Source organism: Aegilops tauschii, chromosome 7, assembly GCF_002575655.3.
Source record: "Aegilops tauschii subsp. strangulata cultivar AL8/78 chromosome 7, Aet v6.0, whole genome shotgun sequence".
In the NCBI taxonomy this organism is placed as follows: Eukaryota; Viridiplantae; Streptophyta; class Magnoliopsida; order Poales; family Poaceae; genus Aegilops; species Aegilops tauschii.
Window position 1 is genome coordinate 423971279 of NC_053041.3, and position 9865 is coordinate 423981143.

A 9865-nucleotide genomic window follows, 5' to 3' on the forward strand; every position below is an offset into this window, starting at 1 on the left:
ATAAAAGAAACCTTCCGGAACACTCCAGAATCCTGAAAAAGAGGAGGTACGCGATATGGTAAGTAAACGGACTCCGAAAAATCCACAAAATATTTTCTGTCAGTTTTGGAATATAAATTTTAGGAAAATAAGAAATAACCAGGAAGGCAACCAAGGAGGGCACGATACACGGTACACCAGGGCGCGCCTGCCTTGCCTGGCACGTCCAGATGGGTTGTGCCCACCTCGGGGACATTCTCGACTCCGTTTTCCTCTCGTTTGCTTGTTTCCCAAGATAAAAAATCTTTATATACCCCCCGAACGTATTGACCACCGTATCGCGGAGAAATCTTGTGTTCTTGTTTCATGTTGTTTTCCTGACAGATCTGAAGATATGTCGTCTTAAGACTTGTAGGGTGAGAGCTATGTTGCTGATTATATCGAAAACCCCAAGGGTTACGAGGATGTGGAGCATTATGGCTGGACCTCAGAGGAAGAAGAAGATTATGATCTGAAAGGAAAAGAAGAGACAAGCTCAGATGAAGATGAAGTCCCACTACCCCAACCTGGGGACATGCACGTGGAATTCAAGAAGTCAAGTCTCCCTAATAAAGCAAAGAAACCTAAGATTCAGTTTATCCCTTTTCGTCTTCTGCAAGAAAACAAGCAAGAATATGCACAAAGATATTAATGTTGGAGCAGGAGATCGATGACTTGAGGGAGGAAAATTCCATCCTCAAACATAAGCTGAGGAGAAAAGACATGACTACCTCATCACCACCACCATCATCATCTTTAGCACCAAAGGAGACTTAAGTACATGGGTATGGGCGCTCCCCTTGGCTTCGTCCAAGCTTGAGGAGGTGCCCCGGTATCGTATCACCATCACTTTCATTACCTTTACCTATCTTAGTTCGACCTTTAGTTATCTTTTGAATTACTTGAATAAAGTTTAGCATTACCTATCTTCGAGTGCTTGCCTGTGATCTATCTATCTATGTAACCGAGTGAGAGTTGTATAGTAAAGTTTAGTTTGAGTTTTTGCTTCTTTACTTTTATGTTTCAACCAAAATAAAAGAAAATAATGAAAAAGATCATATGCTAATCTTATGATTAAGTAATGACATCACATAAGGAAAAGTATAAGTGGTAAAATTTATCGGAGATTGACAAACATAGCATTGGTCAATGATGCAATTCATGAAAGAATTAATAAGGGAAGAGAAGATTCACATGAAAATACACTATCTTGGACATCTTTTATGATTGTGAGCCCCCATAAAATATTAAATGCCAAAATTGTTGACGTTGGACAAGGAACACAACATAATGCTTTATGTTTGTTCATATTCACATAGAAGTTATATTGCCATAGATCCTTCAACATGTGGTGCCTGGCCAATATCTTTGCTAGCCAAAAATTCCGCACTAAGTAGAGATACTACTTGTGCATACAAAAACCCTAAATCCAAACTCATGTTTTGAGAGTCCACCATACCTAGCTATGGATTGCGTAAGATCCTTCAAGTAAGTTTTCATCGGTGCGAAAAGGCAATAAAAATTGCTTCTAAATGTGTTGGATCATATAGTGTAAGAGAAAATTGAGCATTGTACGAACTTTTGATGGCAAAGTGATGAAAACGATGGACTACATAATAAAGGTTGCTATCATAAGGGGCAATATAACGTGGCGTTCTTTTGCACTAAGAGACTGAGCATAAAAACCAAAAAGCGCATGACAGCCTCTGCTTCCCTCTGCGAAGGGCCTATCTTTTACTTTATTTATTTACTTTCATGCAAGAGTCAAAGTATTCTTCCCTTTTCCTTTTTATTTTCTCTTTTTGCAAGCATCATGTGGTGAGGAAAGATCTAGGCACATATATCCAGTTGGATGTGGGTGAGCATGAGTTATTATTGTTGACATCACCCTTGAGGTGAATATGTTGGGAGGCGAAACTTTAAGCCCCTATCTTTCTATGTGTCTGGTTGAAACTTTTTACTCATGGGTATACGGTGAGTGTTAGCAATCATAGAAGATTAAATGATAGTTGAGTATGTGGACTTGCCAAAAGGCTCTGATACGAGGCCCTTCCTGAAAAGATGATGAATTGTAATTATAAAGTTGACTGAGAACATAGTTTGTTGGTTTTCAATAGAGTTTATGCTTTTACTTCGATGTTGTGATGAATTGTTACCTGTTCATGAGAAGTTATATGATAAAGTTGTGTGATAAAGTTTGTTGATGTTATAATAATAAGCATGATGCTACTATGTCTATATTTTGTTTTTATTGACATCTCTCTCTCTAAGCATGTGGGCATGTTTTTCGATATCGTTTTTTCGCTTGAGGACAAGCGAGGTCTAAGCATGGGGGAGTTGATACGTCCATTGTGCATCATGTTTACCTACTATTATTTATAATGTTTTTATGCATAATAATTCTTTATGGAGTAATTCTAATGCCTTTTCTCTCATAATATGAAAGGTTAACACAAAGAGGGAGAATGTCGGCAGTTGGAATTCTAGACCTGAAAAAGCTACGTCAGAGTTACCTATTCTCCACAACTCCAAATGAGCTGAAAATTGATGGAGAATTATTTTGGAATATATGAAAAATACTGGAGCAAATAACTACCGGACGGGGGCCACCTGGTGAAACAATACACCAGGGCGTGCCAGGCCCCCCAGGCGCGCCCTGATGGGTTGTGGCCAACCCGGTCCACCTCCGGTGCCCATCTTTTGGTATATAGGTCATTTTAACCTAGAAAAATAAGCATAGGACTTTAGGGGCGGAGCGCCGCTCTCTCGAGGCGGAACTTGGGCAGGAGCACTTTTGCCCTCCGGCGGAGCGATTCCGCCGGGGGAACTTCCCTCCCTGAGGGGGAAATCGAAGCCATCGTCATCACCAACAACCCTCTCATATTTGGGAGGCAAATCTCCATCAACATCTTCAACAGCACCATCTCCTCTCAAACCCTAGTTCATCTCTTGTGTTTAATCTTTGTATCGGAACCTCAGATTGGTACCTGTGGGTGACTAGTAGTGTTGATTACATCTTGTAGTTGATTACTATATGGATTATTTGGTGGAAGATTATATGTTCAGATCCATTCTATTTAATACCCCTCTGATCTTGAGCATGATTATCATTTGTGAGTAGTTCCTTTTGTTCTTGAGGTCACGGGAGAAATCTTGTTGCGAGTAATCATGTGAACTTGATATGTGTTCGATATTTTGATGATATGTATGTTGTGATTCCCTTAGTGGTGTCATGTGAATGTTAACTACATGGCACATCACCATATTTGGTCCTAAGGGAATGCATTGTGGAGTAGTTATTAGATGATGGGTTGCTAGAGTGACAGAAGCTTAAACCCTAGTTTATGCGCTACTTCATAAGGGACCAATTTGGATCCAAATGTTTAATGCTATGGTTAGATTTTATCTTAATGCGTCTCTCGTAGTTGCGGATGCTTGCGAGGGGGTTAATCATAAGTGGGATGTTTGTTCAAGTAAGAACAATACCCAAGCACCGGTCCACCCACATACCAAATTATCAAAGTAGCGAACAGGAATCAAACCAACATGATGAAAGTGACTAGATGAAATTCCCGTGTGCCATCAAGAACACTTTGCTTATTATAAGAGACCATTTTGGCTTGTCCTTTGCCACAAAAGTATTAGGCTACCTTGCTGCACTTTATTTACTATTACCGTTACTTGTTCGTTACAAATTATCTTGCTATCAAACTACCTGTTACCGACTATTTCAGTGCTTGCAGAAATTACCTTGCTGAAAACCACTTGTCATTTCCTTCTACTCCTCGTTGGGTTCGGCACTCTTACTTATCGAAAGGACTACGATTGATCCCCTATACTTGTGGGTCATCACATCACTCGAATCTAAGTCCAGTACGCTCCGCCTATTACTCTTGAACTCTCTAGATGGTTAGGTGTCAAATTCTTCAGAGACCAAGAGTGATTGTGGTTCTCGAAGAAGAAGTCTGTAAAGGTTCAGAGATTGCCTCAAGTATCTACCACGAGTGATCGACATTGGTTGACGAACCAATTGTCGAGGACAATAGGGCGAAGAGAGTTTATCTTCCATGTTAAGTCACAACCCCTTCAACCAGACGTAGTCCTTGTGTGGAAGGACGAACTGGTTTACCAAATACCTTGTCGCCATCGAGCATCACTGGTTACCTCTGTTCTCCCTTGTTACTTTCTAACATTTGAATTATGTGATTTGTCTCGATGCATGTTCTTAGTTTCCATTCGATAGCTTGTATTCGCTCGTTGTACTTTGTTTGCATTCGCTTCGCTGCTGGGTTTCAAGAGTTTTGAGATTTCCAAAAGAAATTTTAAAACTCCCATTCACCCCCCTCTGGTAGACATACTTCGTTCCTACAATTGGCATCAGAGCAAGGTACTCCTTGACTCTGCTCATTTTGGTCTAACAACCTTAGAGTTTAAGTATGTCTTCAGTGAGCTACAAGTCGCACCTCAAGATTCCCATATTCGATGGGACGAACTATCCCTTCTGGAAGGAGAAGATGAAGACCTGTCTCCGAGCAATTGATGATGATATGTGGAATGTGGTGCAGAATGGTGTCACAATTGGAGTGCCCCTAGTCCCCAACGACCGAGAGAAGAGACTCATTCAACTAGACTCTCAGGCCAAAGATGAAATTGGTGGTCATCTCTCTCGTGCTCAATTTCTTCGCTATCGACAGTGTGAATCTGCGAAGGAATTGAGGGACATTCTCAAGAAGATAAATGAACATGTTTCAACTCGGAAAGAATCTCACATTGATACCCTTCGAGCAAAATTCAATAGGTTCAAGCGCATTGGAAATGAAAGCTATCAGCAAACTTTTGATCGCCTAAGTGACATTGCCAACGAGCTACAAGGTCTCGGCGCCAAAGACATCATTGACCATGAAGTTGTGAAGAAACTGCTCCGATCACTTGAGAGTTTGTTCGACACTCTAGTTCTAATGATAAGGGAACAAACTGATTTCAAAATTCTCGATTCTACTGATATAATGGAAAGGGTGAACACCCATGAGGAACAAGAAGAAGAGAAGAGAGATCTCTATGGTCAAGTCATCGCAAAAGCCATGATCTCAAAGTTGTGGCTGATTCCTCCTCCGAAGGAAATGCCGAAGAAGATTCTAATGACCCAGAAAGGATCAGCAAAGATCTCGCATTACTCACGAAAAGATTCCAGCGCCACCACAGAAAGAATCGGTTTCAAAAGAAGGTATTCTGCAACTCTGGCGGTTCAAAATCTTCATCAAAACCCACTGGAGATTACACTTGCTTCAAGTGCAAAAGCCCAGGACATTTCATTTTGGACTGCCCTCTCTGGGAAGCTAAAATTCGTGCCAGTGGAAGATATGATTCAGGAAACCACCATGGCAAAAGCAAGAGCAAGAACTACGATTCCGATGATGAGAAGAAAATGAAGAAGTTCTTCAAAAAGAAGGACAACTCCTCCTCAAAGTCATCATCAAGATCTTCCTCGAGGAATCCTTCCAAGTCCTTCTCCAACCGCAATAATACCTCTCACAAGGCCAAGGCATACATCGACAAGGAGATGGACTCCGACGAAGAATAATCATCTGACTCCGAAGAAGCTAAGGAATCCGATGAGGATTCTGATTCTGGCATGGCTGGCATAGCATGCTCCATCACCCCTACATCAAACTTCTTCGAGAAACATTCAAGCAACGACGAATCTCCTGCCTACTGCTTCATGGCCAAAGCGTCGAAAGAAAAGGTATCCTACAAACATCGCAAAACTCACTCTAGTTATCAATATTCTTCTGATGAAGATGACCATGCTAAACTGATCAAAATTGCTAATATTCAACAAAACTCTCTTGAGAAATTTGAGAAAACCCTCAGGAAATCTGAAGAGTTATTGGTTGAGGAGATGGAGAAAAATCAGTCGCTCACCGAAGAGCATTCCGCTCTCAAGTCACGAATGGATGAACTATCAAATCGTCATGATTTTCTCTCAGCCGACCACGAGAGATTGACTTATGATTACCTAAAAAGGAAACAAGAACTCGAGTCGCTGAGAGAGCCTCATGAGGATTTGATCAGAGAAAATTCTCTTCTCACCCAACAGCTCAAAGAGAAACCTGAAGTGTTTGTTCCACCTTGCTTAAAATGCCTTGAACACAACAATGTTGAATCAAATGCTGAATCTTCTGAGAATGCTAACCCCTCTGCCGAGGAAAATGGTTCTTTGTCTGATGAAAATGCTAGGTTGAAGGATCTTATTCAGACATGAATGTTCAAGTCTCTCAAAGGGTGTCAATCCCTGTGTGATGTTCTCAAGAAATCCATTCTTCACAAAAACCCCAGGACATAAGGTACCAGTTTCAAAAGGAAACTGAATGAAAATGACTCCAACTGGGAACCTAATCAATATCCTCGCACTGTGTGGGTGCCTGCAAAGAGCAAAACGCTCGATCCAGCTTTGCTTTCGGAATATGACTTTCCTATCCCCGAATACTCTGATGATGAATCTCCGGATACCTACAGGTTGTTCAAAAACCAACGTGGTGAGGCTGTTGCTCACTATGTTGGACCAAACAGCAGAAATGGTCCCCCAAAGAAAGCTATTTGGGTGCCCAGGAAAACTATCAAAGCATTGCCTATCACTACTGTACTAACCATGCAAGCAGAAAAATTTCGACAAAATGAATATATGCATACCTCATTCAGTCACTATACTCATTTTTTGGGAAGACTTTCAATGCTTATTCCTTTGATTATGCTCGCACCTCATCGAGTAACAAGTATGGTTACCGAAAGAAATCATATCTTGCTCACTCATTTGTTCCGAAGCCACCTGCAAAGATGTGGGTGGTTAAGAAAGCCTAATTCTTCTGTAGGACTATGTCTCTGGGTGTATGATACGTCTCCAACGTATTTGTACTTTTTTATTGTTCCACGCCGTTATATTATCATTCTTGGATGTTTTACAATAATTTTATAATCATTTTATATCATTTTTTGGTACTAACCTATTGACATAGTGCCCAGTGCCAGTTGATGTTTTCTGTATGTTTTTTACACCGCGGGAAATCAATACCAAACGGAGTCCAAACGTAGCGAAACTTTTTGTGGGTTTTTTTCGGACCAGAAAGTGGGCCAAAGAAGTACCGAAGAGGGAGCCCGAGGTGAGCACAAGACACCAGGGCGCGCCTGGAGGCCCAGGCGCGCCCTGGTGGGTTGTGCCCACCTCGGTGGCCTCCTGCACCGCCTCTTTGCTCTATAAATACCCCAATTTTCCAAAAACCCTAGGGGAGTCAACGAAAATCAATTCCAGCCGCCGCAAGTTCCAGAACCACCAGATCCAATCTAGACACCATCACGGAGGGGTTCATCATGTCCATTGGTGCCTCTCTGATGATGCGTGAGTAGTTCATTGTAGACCTACGGGGCCGTAGTTAGTAGCTAGATGGATTCCTCTCTCTCTCTTTTGATTCTCAATACAATGGTCTCTTGGAGATCCATATGATGTAACTCTTTTTGCGATGTGTTTGTTGGGATCCGATGAACTTTGAGTTTATGATTAGATCTATCTTTTTATCCATGAAAGTTATTTGAGTCTTGTTTGATCTCTTATATGCATGATTGCTTATAGCCTCATATTTGTTCTCCGATATTTGGGTTTTGTTTGGCCAACTTGATCTATTTATCTTGCAATGGGAAGAGGTGCTTTGTGATGGGTTTGATCTTACGGTGCTTGATCCCACTGACAGAAGGGGACCCGACATGTATGTATCATTGCTATTAAGGATAACAAGATGGGGTCTATTTCTACATAAATAGATCTTGTCTACATCATGTCATCGTTCTTATTGCATTACTCCGTTTCTCCATGAACTTAATACACTAGATGCATGCTGGATAGCAGTCGATGTGTGGAGTAATAGTAGTAGATGCAGGCAGGAGTCGGTCTACTAATCTTGGACGTGATGCCTATATAATGATCATTGCCTGGATATCGTCATGATTATTTGAAGTTCTATCAATTGCCCAACAGTAATTCGTTTACCCACCGTTTGCTATTTTTCTCGAGAGAAGCCACTAGTGAAATCTACGGCCCCCGGGTCTCTTCTTTATTATTTTTGCCTTCGCGGTCTATTTTTATTTGCTTTTATTTTCATATCTATTAAACCAAAAATACAAAAATACTTTGCTGCAATTTATTCTTATTTATTTTATCTCGCGTTCCTGCGAGATCTATTTATCCAATCTATCATATTTTTATCCTGTCTGCTTGCCAATTTCTGACGCCGTTGCCCAAAAGGGATTGACAACCCCTTTAATATGTCGGGTTGCGAATATTTGTTATTTGTGTGCAGGTGCCATTCACGTAGTGTTGCGTGGTTCTCCTAATAGTTCGATAACCTTGGTCTCATCACTGAGGGAAATACCTACCGTTGTTGTGCTGCATCATCTCTTCCTCTTTGGGGAAATACCGACGTAGTTCAAGCAAACATCAGTGTACCGAATGGATAATTGATAGTGGATGCACTAGTCATATGACCTGAGACAAGTCATTGTTTATTGACCCCAACTTAATTGCTTCATCTCTAAAGTATATCACTTTTGGCGACAACAACAAAGGAAAGGTAATTGGATTAGGTAAAATTGCTATATCCAGAGACAAAACCATTGATGATGTTTTACTTGTTCAGTCTCTTGGATTCAATCTCATGTAAGTTGGCAAATCTCAAGTTTTATTCTCTATATCCAAATGCATTGTCTTTATCGCCTCTTGATAACCCACAAGTATAGGGGATCGCGGCAGTTTTCAAGGGTAGAGTATTCAACCCAAATTTATTGATTCGACACAAGAGAAGCCAAAGAATATTCATGAGTATTTGCAGTTGAGTTGTCAATTCAACCACACCTGAAAGACTTAATATTTTCAGCAAAGTATTTAGTAGCAAAGTAGTATGGAAGTAACGGTAACGGTGGAAAAAGTAACAGTGGCAGTTTTGTAGCGATTGTAACAACAATAGAAAGGAAAGTAACTTAGCGAAGATCAATATGTGAAAAGCTCGTAGGCATTGGATCGGCAATGATAATTGTGTTGGATAGTATTCATCATGTAGCAGTCATAACCTAGGGTGACATAGAACTAGCTCCAATTCATCAATATAATGTAGGCATGTATTCAGTATATAGTCATACGTGCTTAAGAAAAAAAACTTGCATGAAATCTTTTGTCCTACCCTCCCGTGGCAGCGGGGTCCTAATGGAAACTACGGGATATTAAGGCCTCCTTTTAATAGAGAACTGGACCAAAGCATTAGCACTTAGTGAATACATGAACTCCTCAAACTACGGTAATCACCATAAAGAATTCCAATTATTGTCACCTTGGGGTATGTAGATCATAACTCGTAATAGGTGTCTACAACTTGCAAGATAGGATCAAGAACACACATATATTCATGAAAACATAATAGGTTCAGATCTAAAATCATGGCACTCGGGCTCTAGTGACAACCATTAAGCATAGCAAAGTCATAGCAACATCAATCTCAGAACATAGTGGATACTAGGGATCAAACCCTAATAAAACTAACTCGATTACATGATAAATCTCATCCAACCCATCACCGTCTAGCAAGCCTACGATGGCACTACTCACTCCCGGCGGTGAGCATCATGAAATTGGTGATGGAGGAAGGTTGATGATGATGATGGCGACGAATCCCCCTCTCCGGAGCCCCGAACGGACTCCAGATCAGCCCTCCCGATGAAGAATAGGAGGCGGTGGCGGCTCCGTATCGTAAAACGCGATGAATCCTTCTCTCTAATTTTTTTCTCCCCGAATAGGTACTTATAGAGT